The sequence below is a fragment of the Cotesia typhae genome, unplaced genomic scaffold, assembly GCF_013202065.1.
Source record: "Cotesia typhae breed Kobodo isofemale line unplaced genomic scaffold, CoteBio_Ctyphae contig_4, whole genome shotgun sequence".
Classification (NCBI taxonomy): Eukaryota; Metazoa; Arthropoda; class Insecta; order Hymenoptera; family Braconidae; genus Cotesia; species Cotesia typhae.
The window spans coordinates 3,413,063-3,437,756 of NW_027423748.1; the positions used below are offsets into that span (position 1 = coordinate 3,413,063).

A 24,694-nucleotide genomic window follows, 5' to 3' on the forward strand; every position below is an offset into this window, starting at 1 on the left:
AAATTTTCTTGGCATGAATTTTTCGTCTCGATTCAAGACAATCAAATTATTCAAATTATTTTCTATTATTTTCTTGGTTGAAGAATTTTTTTAGTGATTCTTGTTAATTTTTTTTTCAGTGTGTCAATTCTTCGTCTCAAAATGACACATTTATTTCCTAAAACAAAAAGGGCGCCCTTTTGTTGTCTCTAATTATGCGCCCTTTTAGCTTTAGGGTGTTCGAATTATTTTTTTACAGATCCTTGTATTTTGAGTGATTTCAAGAGAAATGACAAAAAAATTTTTTATGTACCTTTTTAGCATGGATCCCTACTAACCTTTAGCAGTGCGAACTTTTTGGTTTGAATATTATAAAAATCATATCTGAGTTTTGAACTCTGATAGTAAAAACTGTAAGCTTATTTTAGTATTCAAAATTCAGACAATAAGAAAAAAATAATTCAGCAATAAACGATCGATATAATAACAGTGTCGAAGGTAGATGACAAATGATAACACCGAGAACACAGAATATGTGAAGAGGAGTTCTTCGAAGATAAGGTAATCCGAGAAGTATATGTCCACCTGCACAACAGCTTGTGAAGATTTATACAGCTATAAATGGAATATCGAATACACAGTAACGAGGAGTCAGTACGGGAGATTGAGCAGAGAACGTTCATGACGTTAGCAAAATTCTCATTGGCAATCGATACATGCTTGTAGGATTTATATATCCAGAGGAGAAGAAGACAAAAGTAGGAGAAGAGAAAACAGTATCAAATGTAATTGAACATCCTGTAGACTTTGCGCGATGTAGTACACTAGTGATGAGGACCAGAGAAGCTCATCGACTGACAGAACCCACCAACGAATAATCGAAATTCAGGTTCTAGGATCTCGCTGTCCTTTAGACGCATCTCTATGGTCGCCAGCACAGAGTACAGAGGAGCTCTTTTTCCTTTAATCTTTTATGTATTCTATATTCTCTTCTCCGGATCTCAATTCATGGTTGCCGTAGTCGGCGGTGTGTTGGAATGGCTGACGGTTTGCCCAGATTGAAATTCGCTTCTTTCCTTGAATTGGACCCTCGACACACAAGATTCAAAATTGCATCGGATCCGCGAGTGGCTTCACTGAATCGATTCTCCATTTCGAATCTCCTGATACTAGACTCGTGAGTCTCATCGGTCCGATATTCATACTCCACCATGCTATAGCATGCCCTTGTAGATACCACTACCATTCGGATTAGAGTAGTAGTCTAGACATTGCTTCAAATCAACGTTTCCTTTCAAGCTTAACAGATTCTTTTTTTATTGCTCTTTCTATTTTTTAATTTTGCTACACAATGATAATGGAATTTACATCGATATTTGCTAGAATTCGAATTTGTTTTCTTTGCTTGATTGAATTATTAAAAATAGTTTCATAGTATCTTCGTAATCGTAAGAGAAAGAGATATGTATATAACGCTAATATATGAAATTATTGGATTGAGGTTTTTAATAAAAAATAAAGAAATTGATAAAATTTATATGATGATCGAAGTAATGTAAGATTTTGTTACACTGATAAAAAAATTGTCTTCTTTCAAGAGAAAACCTTTTGAACCAAGAAAGTCATTTTGAAAAGTTTAATCATCTTGAATCACGAAGAAGAATTTTTGAATTTGCTTGAACAAAAAAATATGTCCATAGTTAATAAATTTTTCTGCTAGATTCATGTGATGAAACTGTAAGAAAAAACTTTTCACTATTCAATTTTATTTCTCTTGAATCAAATTAATTTTTTGATTTTTTATGCTACTAGAAATTATTATGCGTGCGCAAGCGCACGCCTGAATATGGAGTTTGAATATATTTTCATGCTTATGATATATTCGACCAATCACATCACGAATAAATTGATGTCACATACATTTCATTTCAATTTTATAATAGGAATGTGACTGTGAAAAGTTACAAGTTATTAATAAAAAAAAATTTTGGTTAAATGATTTTTAGATATTTTCAATCATAATATTCATAATTTGGGTACTTTTGGAATATATCATTTCATTTCAATTTTATTATAGGAATGTGGCTGTGAAGAGTTACGAGTTATTAATAAAAAAAAATTTTGGTTAAATGATTTTTAGATATTTTCAATCACAATATTCATAATTTGGGTACTTTTGGAATATATCTAAAAAATAATATTGTGATGATAGAATAAATTTCCAATAATTTAATAGAAAATGTGATAAAAAATACTTATAAAACCAAGTAACTATTCAAAACTCTTCCAAAAATTACTTTTTATTATCTAAATTTATTAAAACCTTTTTTGAGTTTCAACGTTGCGAAGATTAGGGGTTAAAATTTGAAACAATTGGTATTTTTCGCTGTAAGAAATCGTAAATTTTCAAAAATTTTATTTCACCCAGTAACTACTGCTTTTTACAACCGATCGTTTTGATTCGAAAGTAATTTCCAAAACTGAATCTAACAAATGAATTTTTGAGAATTTAGATGAAAGTGGTTAAAATTATAAATTAAAATTGAAGAAAATCAGATCTCTGAAATGATTTTTCTTAAACTAATATTACTTCACTCGGAATCTTAAAGTTCGATAACACTTGAGAAATCGGTTTGTAGAGTAGACCACCCAAGTACGTGCAACAAAACCGTAAGGAGAACGAAGGTGAATAAGTCAGTTAGTTTGCAAGCATGCGAAATCACCAGGTACTGAAATTATCGCAGACAGTACGTGGTAGATTGCGAATCTGATAATAACGCGTTTCACAAGTGTGAGCGCGAGAAAATGTGCTTAAATAAACGAGTAACGAGAGTTTAAATCCCACATTGTCTACTATTACATTTTTATATTTATCCATTAATATATACATACATACATCCCTTAATGTGAAAAATATGCAAATGCATAAATTCATATGCGCAGTCATAAAATGTACATTTCTTTATATTAAAAACAATAAAAGTAAATATTTTAGTGTTAAGGACTGACTGTTAATACCAGCTACCAGTGTAGTGCATGTATCGTTGCCCATAGGATTCGGGTGAGCGTAGAGCGTAGAGGTCGAACGTGTTTCTCTTTTAAGTGAAGCAATTATCCAAGCTATCTATTACATACACCTCCGTCAGCAACTGTCGTGGCCTTTTAGTTTTGAAAAGTCTATTAACGCCATGGCATCTCATGTCTTCCCTTGCTTCTACTTTATCCTCCTTCTCCTCCTTCCCATCCTCCATCATTGCTCTTATGTTCTTACGCTTATTTTCTTTCATGTTCACTTATGCTTTCGAGTATTAGATGTAATAAAACTATACTGATACTTTTTAACATTAACCTTTCAATATTATTAGATTCATTGTGTTTAATATAAGGTATCGGCGGGTAATAAGGCCTAGCTAAGGGAGATTTTTAAAAAAATCAAAAATATTGCATTTAATCATTGCAATGTATCATTAATTTTTAAATTAATACATTAGCCATGAAATACAATGAAGTAATGGTAATTTTCACAATAAACAAACTCAAAATTAAATGTTTTCAAAAGCCTTGCAAATAGGCCTTATTTTACTACGGTAGGGTAATAAGGCCTGCGGGTTATACATACTGGAAATAGTTATATTATACTTGATAAAATTAGTATTAGAGATCAATCATCACTTAAATTGAGCAACAATACTTTTTAAGATGTTGATAAAAATTAGAACAATGATTTTAAATTATTAAATATAAAATTATAAAAAATGTTTACCATTTATTCAATACGTTTTTTAGGAATTCTTCTGCGCTACTTTAGCATATGAGGGATGATGAAATATAGAAGACAAGGAACGTTGTATCAGGACTCTATAAACTTGTAGCGACATTTCTATGCTAGATGCTTCTACTAGAGAAGTATTTAGCGGAAGCGGTTATTTTAAATAGCTATCACTAGGAAATTTTAAATATTTCTATCACTTCGGCCTTATTACCCGCGGGAACCTAACTAAATGCTCGATGGACTTGGAACAAAAATTAAAAGGCCCGTAATGTAATTTTTATTACAAAAAATTTAGTTTCTTATTTAAGTCCCATACTGATAAAATGATTTCGTCAAAAGAACATTATACACATTGCAAAAAACGCTGCTATACTATATGGTTTGATATAAATAATATTCAAATATTTGTATTCATAGACAGGAATAATTTTAGTTGTTAACCAGAATTGTCTGCGGGTAAAATTAAACTTGACCGTGGTATGAACAATAAAACAAATGAGTCATTGAAATATTTTAGTCTTTTGGTTCTAGATAATTGAAGCATTTTAGTAAAAAATTAAACACATTGTTTAATATAATTTTTTATTCATGATTACAAGTAGAGTTTTTGTGAAAGTTTGAGACCAATTAGGACAATTAAAAGTAACTTTTTGCACTAGTTTGGGTTCATGTTGAAATGCTCATGAGTTTCCAGACAAACTATTACACTGAGTTAACGAATTTCGAAGCACATTTAATCAAAATCTAGAGTAGAACTCGAGATTATTTAAAAAGTAGTTTGCTCAAGTAATAATGATTAGAATATAACAATAATTATGCTATAAATAATATATATTAATATTAATATCAAATATTTTTTTAATGGCTGTAATGTTTTAAATAGTAGCAATCAAGTTAGATTCCCATAACTATTTAATCTGTCCATTGATATATCATTCGAGTGAATGAAAATAGAAATTTTCATAGAACTAATGATTAAAACAATTTCCCACAGAGGAAGGTACCACGGGGCCAAGCTTGGCCCAACTATGTAGAACTCTGAGCCAAGCTTGTAAGCCAGGCTTGGCCCAAGCTTGGGTCGCCAATGAATGGCCAAGACTAGGTTAACCAGTCTTGGCCCAAGCTTGGATAATCATTGGCATGGCCGAGGCTGGGTGAGCCAGTCTTGGCCTAAGGTTGGGCGATCATTGGCATGGCCGAGGCTGGGTTAAGCAGCCTGGCCCAGGCATGGGCCAATACAGGTACGCCGAAGCTAGGTTTCCCAGTACTGGCCCAAGCCTGGCCCCTTTGTCAACTCTGGGGGTTTCCTGCATGGGTTGTTTTTTTACATAACTTTATCCAATCCGTCCATACTTGAATTGCAATGATCTGGAAGTATTGTAATTATCTGTTTGAGGATTAAATGAATAACTAGCTGACCCCTGCGAATATTTTGCACAACATTGTCATTCAATAACGTTTGTTCGAAAAATTTAAAAACGTCGTAATAGGTAAAATTTGGAGTACTTTGGATTTAAAATTTGCGACAAGTTGCAGGGATGGTCTGTTACATTGAAAATACTTATTACTCATGACTCTTCAAAGATTAGTTTTTTTTTCTATGATAAAAGTTATTAATTTTTTATTTCTACTTTGTAAAAAATAATTATTATCAGAATGTTTATTAACTTAAAAGTTTTTTAATCAAACCTTATTGCTGCATAGGCTTCACTATCCGCGGGTACATTATTATTAAATTAATTTATTTACTAAAATTAAAATAAGAACTCCTTAAACCTAAAAAATATTGGAAGCTTTTTCTAACTGATCGGATTTTCGTTATTATGGTGATTAGAATGTTTTTTCAATAAAGTATACCGACATCCGCATTTTAAGATATCTTTACCGATGCATAGAAAATTTGACAACAGAAATGGTTAATTTTGATTAAGATAACTATTTTAACACTTTGACCTCTACATTTTTAATATGAGTTGCATAATATTGTCATGAATCCATTTTTCAAAAAAATTAAGTCAAATTTTGTAGGTTACGATATCTTAAAACATGGATATGGATATATCTTCTGTTTGAATTTTAGAAACAAATTATCAAGTTAAAAAAAATGTGAAGCTAGAAAAAAATTTTTTAAATAATTGTATTATGTTAGAATATTTTGTAATCAACTTTTTTAATACCACCAAGTAGCTTACATGTAATTTAAAATTTAAATATTGAGATTTTTACACTCTTAACCCATTAAATCTTGAAAACTCTAAGTAAATTAATTTCATCAATACAGCACATTAATTATATTTTTATTTCAAAAGTTTTTAATTAAACGTTTTAATACCAAAATTCAAATTGAAAATTATCCTAGTGGTTATTAAAAAATAGAAAATTACACGGCAAATACGAAATTACTCTCAGATCAAATATAATAATCAGTAGTTAAGTTTAATAAATCTCATTTACTAATTTAATGATTGATTTTTCTTTTATTTGGATCACTCACGGCTGTTTGACAGAACAATTCGACCCGGGGAAAAAATAATTCGTGGTTTTACTCTTAATCGATCTATCAACTATCGTCACTCCAACTTTTTTCAGCTTCTGTTATTTTCTTCATCTTCTTTATTTTTTTTTCATTTTTGGTTTCTTCTCATTTCATTGTAATAGTTGATTAATCCTGTTTCCACCGGTATTGAACGGGTTTTGCCAATTTTGTGCTTCAGAGCTCAGTTCTTCTTCGTCCACGTAGTATTTTTTAATACATTTTCCTTTGATACATGAAGATTCTGTTATTCTATAAAAAAATTTTTTTGATTATTTTTCGATACTTCTTTATAAGACAATTAATTGAGTCGAGTAATTTAAAATAAGTAAAAGTATGTCGTATAGCGTAACATGTACAACATGACTAGATATGTATGTATTCAAGGCTGAAGTGGTTTTTGATATGATACGAAAGCGTGTATTGGAGGTATGGTTTTTTATCTAGAATTGTATGTCGTGATGTAAGCTTTGTAATAATTGTATATTTTATTTTTTATGTTGTACAGAGTCTGAAGAAGCTATGAAATCAAGCGAAATGTTGCGTTTGCCAATGCTGTTGATGTATTGATGTTTATTTGATCCTTTTATCCTCTTATATTTATTTTAATTGGAAGTATTGGATCTTAAAACAAAATAATTATACATGAAGATTTTTCAACGGAGTCAAATAAATATAATCGATTATTGAATTCTGTTGGGCCTCTTGAAATAATCAAAATAGCTTCCCGAGTGAAACCAATAACTTTCCGACTTTTTGAAAATCATTGATTTTCATAGCGGGAAGTTACAAACAAATTTGTTATCATTCAATCGAGGATTTTAATAAAAATGTGACGTGATAAAATTTATAAGGAATTAAAAATTAATTACGTAAACTCCCGACAGGTTGAAATATAGAGAGTATCTGGTAGGTTGCTTTTGTCGTCATATAGCTCAGTAATTAATTCATGTATCCGCGTGAGAACACAGGGATATTTTAGCTCATCTGTACAGTAGCGCCGATAACCACCAGCGCCGCACATCCGACCAATAATGACCCCGGCGATCGCGAATTATTCACGCGTTTATCGTCGCCCTACTGCAACACACTGCCTACACTTATCGCCTCTTCTCTCTCGGTCTCCCTCGGTTTTTACACGCTGTCGCATGCGCGACGACATTATACTTCACGCCTGTATGCAATATTAACGCGATAACGTTTTAACCAAACATTAACTCCATATCATACTTACACACTTATTAATTTCGCTATAAAAAATATCTCACGGTTTATAATGATGTGCTACTCAAAAATTTATAATTTCATTTTGTGTTGAATATTCTATGAAGGTTTATTCAATATTCACTGACATTTTATTAAGAATAATGAATTTTCTATTTTTGAATCATTATTTTGTTATTTAATTATGAATCATTTTTCGTATTAAATAAAAAATATTTTGCTAGAAAATAACTCAATTTTAATTATTTTTAATTTTTTGACTGATCAATTTTTGTAATCCAATTATTTTTTGTATTAAGCGCGTTCGTTATTGAAGCTTTATAATTGATGAAAACTTTCATTTTAATACTTTTTGTACCAAATAAATTATAGCAAACAAAAAATTGACATGTAGAAATTTTAAATACAATTTTTTTAAGATTCAGCAAGATTAACTAAACATATATTTTTCTCATAAACTTCAGAACCATCGATCATAATATAAAAAATAATATTAAAAAATATTCGTTAAAATATGCAGTTTCTATAACGGTATGAAAAAAATAACTTTGGCGAACGTGTATACATTATAATTGTTACTTATTTTATTGAGTATCATTGGAAAAGATTTGGTTGATTTTTTTGCATATTAAAAACAGATAATATACACAACCACACTGATAAAATCAAGATATAATATTAATCATTTAAACGGTTTAAAAAATTCTATTGAGGTACATTTGGTCATATAGTTGAAAAAGAGAGTGTTGCCAAATTTAGTAAGCCATTAAAACGAATTCAAATTTACTGACAATTTAAAATAAACTCCTTAAAAACTATTTAGGACAAATAAAAGATTATTGATGGATTTAAAAATTTTTCTTAAGTTTGAAATAAATTTTGTGAAAACTTAGTGTTTACTCATTTTAAAAAATAAATTAAATACAAAAAAAATTAGCATGGTAAGATAATTTACGTGATAATTAATATAAATTTTTTGAACTTTTATGAAATCGAGAAGAATCAAATAAATGAAAGGAGTGAATTCAAAGTTTAAATTGAAAAGATATTTATTGAGAGATCCAAAAGTTGTTGTATAGTAATTATTGAGGATAAAAGTTGGAGAGATTTGTCGAGTTTAAAGGTCGTAGCACGTGACTCAAAGGGTGTATGGTGTATTTGAAATGTTGGCTCGAGTCCACCGGTACATAAGATGCGGTGTAGGGTGGTGGGTTTGGTAGGCATGTCAGGTTTCTCAGACAGGAGTGTAGAGCCACTGCTCAATTCTCTTCTGTACTTAACTCTCCTCTATATCCCATACCTTATACTCAACTCGACTCTACTCTTTACTCTCTACCTTGTATTATATCACCCCAGAAAGCGCACGAGTGTATATAACTTCCCGGTACAGCCACTGGAAGCATAACTACTACCGCTTCTCTGCTGGTACTTGCTCCTACTACCTCTCTATACTTCTGTGTACCTACATGCGGAGCTATACTACTTGGCTTAGGTATACACTCACTTTGAATCCTAATTCGCGTTATTAGCTTTACTAACTATCATGACTACGACCTGGGTCAATGTAAGACGAAGCTCATGCTCATGAGGTCTTCTGTAAGTCTAACCCTTGTTTCTTAAACTTTATTTGTTATAAATTATAATTATAATTACCATATAATAACATCCAAAACTAATAGGGTCTGGGTTGAATTCGGGAGTTTAGTTTCAAATCTGCGTTTTTTTAATTTCTTCAAAATTAATTTTTGTTTCAAGTTTACGACATAAACTTTAATTAATCGAATTTTATGTAAAACTACAACAAAGAATTTGAAAAAAAAAAAAATAGTTTGACGATTATGAATGTGATAATGACATTGGCGATGGCGATAGTGATGTTGATATTGGTGACGGCAATGCCGATGATTGTGTTGATAATGATGATGGCGATAACGATGACTACACAGAAAAAAAAAATTTCTTGAACTAAGAAAATTGTAAAGAAGACCGAAGTTATTTTGGAGTAAGAAAAAATTTTCTTGGCTTAAAAAAATTTAACTTCGTTCAAGAAATTTTCAACCTTCCTTAAGATTTTCTTGATTTAAGAAATTGAATTCTGAAAAGTTTTTTAAGTGATTTTTCAGGAAAAAAATATTTCTTAATGATTAAAAATGTTTATTAATACAAAAAAACTTACTTCTTAACATTAAAGAAATACTATTAATCCTAACAAAGCCTTGTTCAATTTAAACAAATATTTCTTACTACACGGAAAGAAGAAAATTACATTGCATATCCTCCCATATTGTACTCAGTGTAATCTGTGGTAAAAAAAATTTCAGATAATATCAAGTATAATCCAAACTATATTAAATTATTTTTACAGTATACTCAGTATAATTTCCGATTTGACTAAGTAATTTTTCTGGTTATACCGCGTAAGATTACACTGGATATAATCCGAAAAAATATCCCGTATAATTTTTTGAATTATACTCAGTAGAATCTTGGATTATATAACTTTTCGAAAATTGTGATGTTCAATGTTTTTCTTTCTTAATTTATAAATTTTTCTGAAAATTCGTAAAATTTGTTAGTTGTGATAATTAATTTTTTTTTTTAATTCTTCATTTTTTTATGTATTTTTCAAAAATGCAATGCAATGCATGGATAGAAAATATTTAAAGAGCATTTAAGAATGATTTTTCCGATAATTTGGGGTTGAAAAATTTTTGGTAAATATTTTCAAGTGGGGTCACGATTTTAATTTTAATTTTTTTGAACGAAATTTCTATTTGATATTATTGATATATTTTTTTTTTAATATTAAACAAATTTTATTTGATATTTAATATTCATTCATTAATATTTAATGAATTAACTGGTTAACGTATGGTAAGGTGTAACTTAACAATATATATGTATGTGTAAATATTAACTTTCCAAAAATGACTGTTTAATATTAAAAATTGATTATTGACTAGAAAAAAATTAGTTATTAAATGTTAAGAAATCATTTTTTAAATACAAATAAATCTTCTTAAATGCTAAGAAATCCTTTTATCAATGAACTGTGCAGCGATTTACCGATTAATTAAATAACAAGGCCTTGTTAGCATTAAAAATATTTTTTATTCTTAAAAAAATTACTCAAAAAAATTAGGAAAACGGTTGACCCTGACGGCCATCCCTGCAACTTCCCGCTACTTTCGTAATTAAGCGCTCGATATTGCACTTATGTTTTTGAGCTCTTCCAGCTCAAAAATCTAATTTTCGTGTAGTTTTGAGCTCTCCGAGCTCAAAAGTTTGATAGGAGTTTATTAAATCAATATTTTTGGAATTTTCAAATCGTGATAACTTTTGAATGGATCAACCGATTTCCACGCGGTTGGCAGCATTCGACGCAGTTTCATCATCCTCATAAGTTATTTTCAGGTTTCAATTGATCGAACCGAAAATTTCAGAGTAACCCCGAAAAAACACTTTTTTCGGTTTTCTTTCGTTCACGATAACTCACGAACGAATCAACCGATTTTGACTGGACTGACGGCAATCGACGTGGTTTTTTGATGTTAAGAGCTGATTAGTTTTTGGAATTTATCGGTAGAGCCGTTTAAAAGTTATTCCAAAAAAACCACGTTTAAAAAAATTTTTTTTTGTAGTTTTTTTACAATTTTTCAAAATCTACTGGTCCGAATCGGTTCAAATTTTCAGGAAATCTAAGTTTGGTTAAGCCCTTTCGAATGGCACCAACCGCGATGAAATCGGTCAAGCCGTTCAAAAGTTATAAAAGGGTTACATACCCTAAACACACACACACACACACACACACACGCGCGCGCGCACGCACGCACGCGCGCACACAGACATACGGACATCATCGCGGGAATAGTCAGGGAAGCTTTCTAGGACCTCAAAACGTCAAGATCTGATGAGAACTCGATTTTCGAAAAACGGGGTGAAACCAATAACTTCCCGATTTTTGAAAATTTTCAATTTTCTTAGCGGGACGTTAAAAATTTTAAGAAATACTTCTTAACAAATTCTTACATCAGTGTTCTCAGCTCGATTATATAAAATATTTATGGTTATTTTTGGTCAGCTGACTAATTTGAAGCTTACGTGAATTTAAAACTTAGTTAGTCGGTAAATAATAAAATATTTTCCAATTGTTAGAATGATAAATCGGAAAGCTGATACATTATTTCATTTATCGCAAAACGTTTTATTGTTTAATTTATTAGTTTATATCATTGTTGTTGTTGTGTATGACAATATGGTTGTTGTATTACTATATATTTTCATACTGACGACGAATATAGTTTTGGGTTGTAGACAGTCAACAATGTAATTTTTCTACGGTAAGATAAATATAGCTACAAATCTAGATTGAGATAAATTACAGTCATATTATGAATGTTGTCAATTATTCATAGTTGCATCAAATTTTAATGATTTCAGACGATGGATGTATGATTCATTGAATATTTTTTTAATAAGTCATTTTTGACTTGGTCATAATTCTATACTTATTAAATGTCCGTTATTCACTTTTACAATGAATTTTCATTTCATTCGGGAATAAACCGATTGCTGGAGACCTTTTTTTTATAAATAGATGCAATTGATATGAATAAATATTCTCCATAATTTTTTAAGTAAAACAGTTATAAAATATATTTATATCCAAAATTTAATGAGCCCGTTATCAATTATGCAATAGGAAATAAACTTTTTAACCATTTTTTGAGTTTTGAATAATATACTCTGTTGATACCATCAGAGTTAAAAGTCAAACACTATAAGCTTGACACTATGCAACGTAATGTTGATGAAAAAGACAGACAATTTTTGGCAAGTTTGTTATAAATTATTACTATTACATGCATTGAATTTACATAGATATTTTTTTTTATCTGCGCCAATAAAATTATTGACGAATATAAAAACAGTCTTGGTTCAAATTAAATTTCCTTAAAACCCAACTATAATTTTCTTAGCCCAAAATAATTATCCTCTTTATAAATATTTTCTCAATAAGTTAAAAAAATTCTCTCCTTTACTTAAGAATTTATTTTTTCCTTTGTTGTCTAAATTTTCATAAAAATATAAACGGTACTTTTGGTAAGACAAAATGAAAATTGCGATTTCTTACGACTCAATGTTAACTGCAAGAACTAATGTATTTCTTTAGTGATTCACTGTAGGTATTTAAAAATTAAATGACGAGGTTATTTTACCATAATATACATATACCTCTAATTTCATCACATTATGAAAAATAATTCTACGATTGACAGTACCATCTTAAAAAAAAAAATGTCTTTCATACCAACTTTAGAAAATCAAAAAAATTTTGACGAAGTACACTGAAAAAAAAACTGATTCAAGTGAAATATTTTTAATTCAAGAACAAAATTATTTTCAAGAAAAACGTTCGTCTTAAATTAAGAATTTTTTGTGTTAAAAGTTACTTTCTTAATTCAGGAAATTAAACATGATTAATCAAAAGGAAATTATCTTCAATCAATACAGTCAAATTCTTGAGTAAAAAACACAATTCCTTTCAACTAAGAATAATACCTATATAAAATTTATATTCTTAGTTTAAAAAAAACTTTATTCATTCACAATAGCAAAAAAAATTTTTTTGTCTCGAATAAATTTGAGTTATTAAAAAAAAAATAACTCCGAGGTTATTTTGTTTGAAATCAGTAAAGTGTTTTGTTTATGACTAAAATTTTTAAATAAAAAATTTTTTTTTCTTCAGCCTTAAGTTTTATGTTTCTCAATAAAATTGATAAACGTCTTGAATTAATTCAACCTGAATAGTTCAAAACAAGAGTAAATTTTTTTTTAAATCAAGTAGTTCTATTTTTCAGTATAATTTTGTCTGATCCCTAAAATTTGGACCTATTTATTGACTTTTATCAAAAAATGACTGTTTAATAATCCCATCAAGAAGTAAGAAAATGTTCGAGTATAAAATATTTATGAGCGATAAGTGATAATATTATTAAATTGAATATAACATAATATATGTGTAAATAATAGTGGGAAATGAGAGTTAAAGGAGAGGGTGGAGAAGCCGAATAACCGTAGGGCGGAAAGAGAACCGAGTGAGGATCGTTGAGAATCAAGAATATATTCTGGTTCTGGGCGGGTGTGGGGTTATGGGGGTGTGGATGCCGCCAGAGCACTTTTCCGGAGGTACCAGAGCACCCTTCATCCCCTTCCACGCCCGGGAGTTCTTGTCCTCGCGCGAAACTCTCGTCCTTTTTCATTTATCCTTTTTCATCTCTCCCTTTCCATTTCCTCCCACTAAGCTCCTTTCCAGGACCCCCAGTACCGGTCCTACAATATATATATATAATGACTATAGTCCTTCTATTACAGTTATACTATCATATATACACACATACATATATTAATAGTAATATATACCTATTACTACAGCGGCACTTTATTGCGCCAGCGCTGGCATCCACGCGCGTGTCCAGATTCGCACGATACCGTACGCTACTTGTGTCGGCGTAGTCCCGAGAAAGAAAGCGATAGTCAGTAGAGTGAGCGCGTGTCTCGCGTCGGGACTTTGGGCAAATCCGTATCGCTTCCAACCGCTAGTCTCCCGCAACGAATCTCCGCGTTAACCCTCGTTGTCTCTCGGCATAATCGTTTATTTCACCCTCGTGTTTGTTGTAATTATAATTATAAATATCAATGTGCTTTTTGTTACTTAAAAAAAAAAATTTGTTTGAAATTTTTTTAATTGAAAATATTTATTTTAATCTTTTGTTTATTTGTTTATTTTCTGTTGAATGTTTTAGTGTTTGTTTGATTGGAAAAAATTTTTAAATTCTGTTTCTTTTACCATCACTCAGTTAATATATTATGGAGTATTGACAGTGAACGACGACGACGGCAGAAAGTTTGTTTAATTTATGTAATGTGGAGTGATCTGGTAGGGTATAGCAAATGCAAATAATTAGTAAGATGTTATTGACTCACGAGAGTTGACTGAGGTCCACGTGGATATTGTATAAGTGATTAAATCGAGTCTCTGTGAATTAATAGAACTATCTAAATTAACTTATTATTCTTCAGTAAATCGATGAGCTCTTATTGCTCGAATTGTATTTTACGAGTAAGTAATTCAAACGACTAATCACAATAATTATTTGATAACTGCTGAGAAATATTATACATTTATTTCCTGTTTAAATTTACTAGGAAAATGAAAAAAAAAAATGTGGAGTTTTTTCAGCGAAGTGATTTAAGAGTGAATATAAATTTTAATAATAATAATAATAACTGCTTGTTTGTTTGACGTTTCGTAAAATCATTGTACAATAGACGATAGTATCGGCTTTGAAAAAAATTAGATCAGAAAAAAGTAACGAAAAAAAAATTATTGTTTTGACATATTTATAAAAATGAAAAAATGTGGTGGTTCGAATAATATCAAGTGTCATAACATCATAATAGTTAAAAGTCAAAGTTCAAGTATTAACACATGTTATCAATCATTTTTTTGCAGAAAAACGTATATTTTATTGAAGTACTGACGAAAATAGTTCTAAAAAAAATTTATAACATGTGATTTTGAAGGATTATTCATACACAATTATTTAGTGGATTTTATAGACATTTTTGAAATTCAATGCCCGAAATTAAAGTTGTTTGTTTTTACAGATTAATGATTCAATGACAATTTATTTGTATTTCTGTTCTGATACTTGATAAAGTCGACACTATTGATGAAATGTTGTACAATAATTTAACGGAATGTTCCACAAATAACAGTTTTTTTCATGGTCCTGAATTCTGAGAATTTATGATGATAGATGATTATTCTAGAGCTTGCATTGAAATAAGTTTTAATCGGATAAAAGTGTCCAAATTTAGATTTTAGGCAGAGTAACAAATTTATATTTCGGAGAATCAATTTTATTATGGGCAATTTTAGATAAATGAGTTATTATCAGCACATTAAGATTGATTAAAATTTTTTTTTCAATTCATGGTTATAGTTTAATAGATTGACAAATTGTTATTGATTGTATGAGATAGAGAAGAAATTAAAGTGATTGTCGAGGATTAGCCGTCAATCGCCCGCTTTACTTGGGTTGAGTTGGAATTTATTTATTTTTTTTTTTTAGTGAAACAATTTATTAACTTTACATCACCACATAGAGAGAATTTTGCAATAGTATCGAATGTAGTTAAATTTAGTATTCATAAATACGTGTATTAAAAACTATTATATAATAATTAAATATAAATATCTTTATATTAAACGATTTTAAAATTTCACAATAATCCCTTATTTCTCAGCGAAATACAAGAATTTAATTTTTTATTTACACAAAAGAAAATAAAGATCATTTTTTATTATTTCAGTATATACACGGAAAACAGTAAATTGTAATAAATAATAGTCGATTTGTGATAAGTAATGATCAACTGATAAAAATTACCATTTCAAACAGTAAAATCGTGATTTTAATAATCAATATGTAATATTCATTATTTAAATGCTACAACTTATTCTTTACATGAAAGAAAATCTTTACTATTTGAAACTGTAATTTTTCAAGATGAGAGAGTGGTCATTTACTATAGTGACAGCTACTAATCACTTATTTGCGATATTAAATTATAAATTGTGGATTTTACACTTTCTACATTAAGTTCTCTAATATTTATATTTTTGCTACCCCTTTACTGTTCGGATGTCCGCTTTACTGTTTGAAACTATAAAAATTAACCGGAATCCGAGTGAATTTTATAGTTTACTTTTTTCCGTATACATTTAGTTGTCTTTTATAAATTAATTTATTATCGGATTCAAAAATTCCAGCGCTAACTTTAATAAAATTATGTGAATCATATACTTATTGGATAATTAAATATTTAATTTTCAAATAGTTACAATTACATACCAGACACTCAGAATCACCTCTTATCATTAATTCGCATACTTAAAATCAAATTTATCTCCGCAAAGTTTTTTCTCTAAAGCAATTGGTAGACGATAGTTTTTCCTCGATTATTAATTCAATTTATATTTGTATTCTTCATCCACGGCAAGCTTTAAATATTTAATACAACCCTTGTATTATTTACTATCGATTTTATTTTATAATGACAGATAATAAGATTTCGTGAATTACCTGTCCAGAGTATTACCTATTTTTTTTTTCTATATTGTTTCTAACTTCAACTCAATTTATTTGGCTGGCTAACTTCTAATAACAGTGTATCGATTTTTCCGTTCAGTTTTAGTAATTAATATTAACGGTAATACAGTAATACAAGCAAGGGAAAGGGCCGGCGATGTCTCTTTTTTACTCCATACAAAAAGCCCTTAACTTTACCAGGAACAAAGCATTCAGTCTTAGTCAGGCTTTATGGGTTATCTGTCGGGGAAGTTAAGTGCGTATGTGAGATTTGATACGCTACAGTGACCTGTGGGAAAAAAGTGTCATCCTTGATTGTTCCTAGTTATCCAACAATCTCTATGTCTATTATTTAGTGGGTTTTTCATGCCGTGGAATCACTTCGTAAAGATATAAATATAAATATATGAGGGATGGGTGTGAATGAGTGGAGATAAAATTTAACGAATCGGTTTTCCTCCAATTTAGCCTGTTTTATTATTGCCGCACACTGGAAATCTCGGAGGTGATAAAAAAAAAAGGATAAATAAATATAAACAAAAGTGCTTTTACTCAGGTCGAGTTTTATGTATCTAGACGTATAATGGCTTCAATCTACTGTCATCTATAAATTTTATTGTTGCGTAAAAAGTACCGAGTTTATTTGTTATATGGCGAAATGAACAATTCGAGGATAGTCCTGTTTATTTACACAGTTAAAGTTTATTCTTTTGAATTGTGTGAAAGATAAATTTTATTTTCAATGACCGTTTTGAAAATTATAATTCCATGTGTAAAATTTCAGGAAATTTTTATTTAAAAAATACGCTTAATAATTTGTAAAAATAATACTACAATGGTTTAAAAATTAAAAAATATTTTCGTTAAAAATTCATAAAAATTCGTTGAATTGCAATCTTTGCAAATTTTTGTTCTATTATTTATTTATTTATTAACTTCTATAAAAATATACAAAAGCTTTCAAGCTCAGAGTATTATCTCTATTGAGATAAAATAATTTAGATGCAGTTATGGGTTGAGAAAAAAATTAAAGATAAAATAACAATAAATGTATACTTGTATTACAATGAATTTCTTATCATTAATTCAACGTATACTTAAACAGTTAATTATCAACAAAATTTTTGATATTAAATTTTAATAGAAATTGTGGATTTTTATAGTAATTAAATTAGTATTAATTTATAATTTTATAAAAATACTGATCAATTAATTTTACTAAAATAAAATTTTTATAAAAATGATTAAATTATCAAAAAAAAAAAAAAATGAATCACTTTAAATTATTAAAGATCAAATTATGATTTCTAGTGTGAAAAGCCCACTTAGAAGTTAAAATATATAAAAAATGAAATTGATACTTCGATAATCGATGTAAAATATAATTTGGTAATTTTGTGATTAAAAAAAAAATAGCTAACACTTAACAAGTAATTTTTAATTTTTTCATTATAGAACGTTTTTATTTTTTTTTTTTGTACTTAGAGTTAAATTATTTAATTGCAACTTTTCAGGACATTTAAAGTATTTTATCTTAATAATTACAATTGCAATACAAAATTAAAAAAAAATTTTTTTTTTTAATTATAGTAGGTTTTTGGTTTTAAATGACAATGAATTATCATTGAAACATAAATCATTTTTCCGTATAGAATAATTAAAATTGATCATAAGCTGAAAGTTATCAATGTAATATAGAAAAAAAACTCATACTCTACAAAATGAATTTCTTCAAAGTTATTATTAATTTGACGTAGTGTCAAAGTTTCAAAATGATGTGCAAGATACTTTGAAAACTATAAATGGGAATAGTGTGTAAACCGTAATTAAAATTGACGTAAAGCAAATTAGTTTTTCAATAATTTCTCACTACAAAACTTCACTGTTAAATGTTTTAAAAATTTTTTACAAAGTAAAAATTTTCTTTCATACAAATTTATCAGAATTTATTAAAATAATACCGAATTTTTAATGACTTTTTTGCTCCAACGTTTTACTTCAATTAAAAACATAAAAATTTCATTTCATCAGCAATTTTATGTTAACGTAATGAAATTTTTTAACTGTAGACAATTCTTTCATAATCTAACTTTCAAAAACGAATTAAAAGACAAAAACAATTAACTTGACAAATAGTTACTATTTTTTCCACCCGTGTAATTTTTTGTAAAAATATTTTTTATAATTAAAAAACTTTGAGCTCCTGCTCAAAACGGATATTGCAACGATTTTTCAACTAGCAATTATTTATTTTTATCAATATTTTCTGGTATGAATTTTTTCATTCTAACGTAACGTTTTTTTACTGATGTTATTCTTGTGTTTTTTTTTATTACCTTTATTTTTTTTGTTTCTTTTTTATCTATATATTTTTCCATTCTATTCAATATCGATGCTCTCCGGTGTTTTTATGGCTTTTAAAATGAATATCGTCGAAAATAGAATATGTAGGTCGTAGAGTAATACATTGAATTCTATCATTTTAGCATGCGCTACTCTCCCGAGACTCATCACGCTGTATGTTTGATGACAGCGTCAAGTACATGCTAGATACACGTTATAATTTTTACCGGCTTATATACTTATTCCTTTGTAGATTCATATTTACATGTATGCCTACGCCTCTAGACTCTATACAAATTCTTTATTTACATTTTTTCCTTTTTGATCCATCTGTCTCATTCCATCCCGGCCTATCCTCTTATTAGTTTTATTTTTAGCTTCATTTACAGCCGTCATTATTACTAAGAGGATTTATACGTATAATAAGTAAGAGTCCCCTTGCGCATCTTCTATGAATCAATACTGCTAAAAATAATTATCACTCGGCTTATGTGTTACACATTCATTCCGTGTGAGCCTTTTTATACTGATGAGGTTATAATTAATTAGATGATTTTTTGAAAAAAGAGCTCGATAAATCACAGCGTGAGACATAAATACTTAAAATCGTGAGCCAAATTTTTTCAATGTAAGTTTTTTACTTTAATTCCGGCGATATATTATATAGAAGTGTATGAAAGCTGTACATAAAACCACAATACAAATCGCAACAATTTGTAAAATCTTGGTACAAAAGATCGATAAACAAAATACCAATTATTAAATTCCTTGCACTGTAAATCCAAGTGTTTTAAAAGTGACTACAAATGGGCATTTAACATAGGAAATTAAAATACGTGGAAGTGTTTTAAAAGTGACTACAATGCTTCAAGATATGAACGAAACACTTTATGTGTGTTTTATTAAAACACTTGGATTTACAGTGTGTTAATCATTGTACGTCCAAATAATTTAAATTCCTAATAAATTATTCAAACTTACACCGGAAAAAAAAAAAAAACTTCATTCAAGAGAAAAATTTTTGAATAAAAAAATACTATTTTAAAACGTTTTATTGTCTTGAATCAAGTTAAGGTTATCTAAATCAAGATAAATTTTTCTACTTAAATCAAGACAATGAAGCTTTTCAAAATTATTTGCTAAGTTCAAGAATTTTTTTGTTGAGTCTACATAATTTTTTTTTTTTTTCCGTATAGAACTAATTAAATTCCTAAATTTTTTCTTTGATATGGGCCTATGTGACGATATCTAGTCATATTAGGACATCTAAAATGTTATACGATGCGGTCTAATGTTGCCTGCTAAAGACAATTTTCTTATCGAGCTGTACCAGAGCATATAAAAAAAATTATTAATGGACATATCAGACCTTATTACAAAATTCTTCCTAAGTTAGATTTTTTGAACAGTTAAAAATTTTAGGACTACTAGACGGTAAATGAAAACAAATAGATTAATTTTTGAATCATTTTGATGTGAAATATATTTATTCAAAATTTTACAAAAGTGTATGATGTTTAAAATATAAATTGGCCTTTTTTTTATAAATACTTGTGGGAAGAAAAATTTTTTTCACAAGAATTAATTGATTTAGTTCTGTAAATAATTTAATTCTGATCAATACGGATCAATGCTTGGTGAAAGCTTTTATACGAATGATTATCAATTAATTTACCTACCCTGCAGTAAATATAATATATTTTTAATATCAATTTCACTTCGTTTTATTTATCACTGTCATGAAAATATTTTGCTACTTTTTACGATTATATGAATTGAAAATACCAATACAAATATTGTAATAACCAGGGCCTGGAAGTTGGGGCCAACAATTAAACTTAAAAATAGAGCAAATTTAAATTAATAATCACAAGCGAAATGACGATCGCGAGCAAGTTCAAGCGCTTAAATACTATACTATATTTTAAGCATAAAATGTCAAAATAAAAGTGAGGTTGGCATCAAAACACGTGGGCTTAAACAATACAATCTGATATCAACGACAAAATTATAGAATAAAAATCACAAGTACAGGGTAATGTGAAATATTTACAAATGTTTCATGAAATTTCAGATAATTTTTAGCAAAAGTCTCCGCGTACAGATTTAGGCTAGACGAAAGAGGAGCAAAGTTTTAGAAGCGGATTTTAATACTTGTGTGGTAGACAACAGTAGATAAAAAAAAAAATAGTTGACTTAAAATAATTCTGGTCAAATACTTGAAATTTATAAAAAATATAATTTTTATATTTTTACACTTTTTTCTATTAGGCTTAACTTTTTGCTGGTAGATATAGAAAAACATATTCTCTACAAAATAATCTCGAAATATTTTTGGCTCAGACAAGCTCAAAAAATATTACACAATAATTTCGGTTAAAAACTTGAAAATTACTAAAAAATTAGGTTTTACATTTTAATTTTTTCCTGCTGATCGATTTAAGCTCAAGTACAATCAATACAATTCAGCTATTTGATACCTTAGTTTTTTTATCTTATTTTTTTGTCTTAAAATTAGACATTAGACAAAAGAAATTAGACAACAAAAAGATTAAATTAAAAAAAATGCAAACCTTCCGGTTTGATATTTCATTTGGAAAATTTTCATTTCCGATAATAGAAAGAGGTAATGGTTATGACACGAGACATGACGATTGCAAAACATTAAATTTTAAAGATAGCGGAGTATTTATTGCGTGACTTTGTTTAACTCCGGCTGTTAGCTGTCTAGTAGATGCCAAGATAACGAAACTAGTAATATTGTAAACTGGCGAGTAAACACTAGTTTCATTTTTTGAAATTTAACTTATTATTTTTTTCCATTATTGTTAATTGAAATCATGTAGAATCTCACTTACATTTATTTCATCGACGGGTTAAAAAATGAACATTTTTCATAATCAAACATTACACATCTCATAATGCAGGTACGCGCTTTTTTTATTTCAACCAATAGATAAAAGTGTCTGATACATGATTTTATATAATACACAGAAAAATGTTTACTTAAACCAAGAAAATTAGTGATTAAGAAATTTTTTTCTTCAGAATTTTTTTATTTTTTTACAAAAGAATTTTCTCATTTTCTCTCGAAAATTTTTCTAGTAGAAGCTAAAAATGAATTCGGTCATTAAGACATTCTTTGAATAGAAACTCATGTCCACAATTTACCATTATCATTGTCATTATCATTATCACAATTTTTCTGAAGCAAAAGCCTCAACTTTTCATTCTCTATTATCTTTTTCAGGCATTATTCATAATCTTCCGTTTACTTCAATCATTTCCATAATAACAATTTTTTCCGCTCAACTTTCGAGTTAATTAAAAGTTTTCTTAGCAGCTCATTGTGCGAGAAAAATGTCGTGTTGAATAACAATACCAAACAAAAAATAAAATAGAATAAAAATAATAATGAAAGTTTATTTGTAGATGAAAAAAAAATATCTTTCTTTATTAAACATTCTATAGTAATTTACATAGACTTCGTAAGTCCTACCCATCGTATATCATCTACCATGTACTCTCTATTCCTTGTATTTCCGTTTAGTGAACCATTTAAAAAATTTCTATACTTGAATTATAAGTTTGACTAAATGAGATAGGAGTCGGAAGTGAAAAAAAAAATATGGGTAAGAATAAGAGAATAAGATAAAGAAAATTTAGCATATAGCAGATGGAGTTTTGAATCGTTGAATAATATATCAAACTATGACAGAAATGAACTCCTCGGAAATATAACTCAGCTATATGAAAAGAATAATAAATGTAAGATTATAAAAAAAAGTTATAAAAAATGTCCGTAACCACGATTTTATTATTTCATATGTATAAATATAACTTTTGTATGTATATTGTGTATGTATTTTCAAAATTTATGATTCTTTATGACTTTTGAGTCCATTATTTACTTTTACGCATTTTCATCAAATATTCTTCATTTCAAAGTTTTGTAAAAACTTTAAATTCTACATTTTCTTCTTGTAAAAACAACTGATCCCTTAGTCGCGATTTGATTGACAGCCGTCAGAACGGCTCGAGTGGTAGTAAAAAAATTTAAGAATATAAAAGAGTTAATGCCGTACTAGGAAATAAAATAAAATATAAATAAAAGGAAAGATGACAGAAAAGGGTGCAATTGCGAAATTACGAGCCGTTGGCCCGTAACCATATGGATCTGCATGTATGCATTATTCAAATCTCATTTCGAAAAGCCACTTCCACAAAATTGAACAGCCAACGTGAACTTATTACACACACTTTTTATTATACATTTTTTATCTTTCTCTCGAGGAAGCTCAGCTAGTTTTTATTTGACACAACTACGAGTGCAAGTTACTAGTCACTCACGAGTCGATGATGATGCGCCTGATAGATGTTAGGTGATAGTAACACATACCAGATACGCTGATTAATGCAGACTTTATTTTGCACGCACCTATTTTATCGCATAATCTCACTTGTTTTAAATTCATCTCTGCTTATCAGACTTAATTAATTCCATTATTACCTCTTATCTCTTTTTACCCGTATCTAGATCAGAACGTTTTAATTAAAATCCTTATTGCTATGACTAGTTTCATCTCATGACTGATTATTGAGAAGATTGAAAATTTTTTAAATTTGAAGTGTATGAAGATTTCGGTTAATTTATTGGATAAGACGGAATTGATTGTAATAAGTTATTACTAATAACTGTGGAATGGTCGTTTTTAGATTTCAGTATTTCGATTTTATTGTTTTATTGCACTTTTGTACTTAGCAGTAAGTATTTTTTCGAAAAGGTTGTAAATAAAAGGATTAAGAGAAATTTCCAATTAACAGATGTGTAGTTAAGATATTTTAGAAAATATTTGTATGGGTGGGAACGTAAGTATAAATTTGTCTCGTGGCAAAAATGTACATTATAAATACCGAAAGTGTAAGAAAGAAGTATGACTGATGCGGGAGTTAAAACCCAGGTAGTAAGTAAGATCTAATTGTATGGGACTCAAGTAGGCAGTTCATACTTAACTTCGATGTACGACAGACCTCTGTCCTTTAACTCTGTCAATTTTTTTTAATAATTACTCACTTTAAATTAACTGCCCCGTGATTCCTTAATGATAACAACTTATTAAACATTTAGTATCCTATCCTATAAATTCCGATACTACATAACTATCAGAGAGTAGTAGAAAACAACGAGGCTTTGTTTATATATCGATTTGTTTGTGTTATAATTTTTGTATGTGCAATATGATTAAATGTATTTTTATAATATTAAGAGTTTAATTTAATCTAACTTTCCAATCAAATTTACTAAACTCATGTTTTAAAAAATTTTTTTTATTAATTATTGAAGATATGACAAAATTTTACCGTGTTTAGTAAGTATTTAATTATTTTTACACTAAAAATAATCAGTGATTAATCAATCTTAGCCCAAGCAGAAAAAACAACTTACTTTGTTTTTGCATTACTTGCAGAAGTTGTACTTGAATAATAATAAAAATAAAAATTTCTCAGTCAAATTAGATATTATCAGTTTGATCAAAAATATTCCGTACCTAGATTTAATATCCCTCCGGTACCTTACAGTATATTTAATAGTATTTGTGGAATTTTCCTTACGAAGGTTTAAATATTAATTTAAGTTCAAGAAATTCAAATATTAATTGATTTTAATTATTTAACCAGCGATAA

At 28.6% G+C, this 24,694-nt stretch overlaps 1 protein-coding gene across 7 annotated transcripts in view; it reads left to right on the forward strand.

Moving 5' to 3' along the window:
• The first annotated feature begins 14,154 nt into the window (after window positions 1-14,154).
• Window positions 14,155-24,694, forward strand: part of LOC141527017 (lachesin) — a 294,984-nt gene continuing 284,444 nt past the window's right edge. For 3 of the 7 annotated variants that reach the window (XR_012479120.1, XM_074242242.1, XM_074242241.1), the window contains exon 1: window positions 14,194-14,631. The gene's annotated coding sequence lies outside the window, so the exon portion shown is untranslated. Of the gene's footprint in view, window positions 14,632-24,694 lie in introns of all 7 variants that reach the window. The other 4 variants (XM_074242235.1, XM_074242237.1, XM_074242234.1 and 1 more) reach the window with 4 other exon arrangements.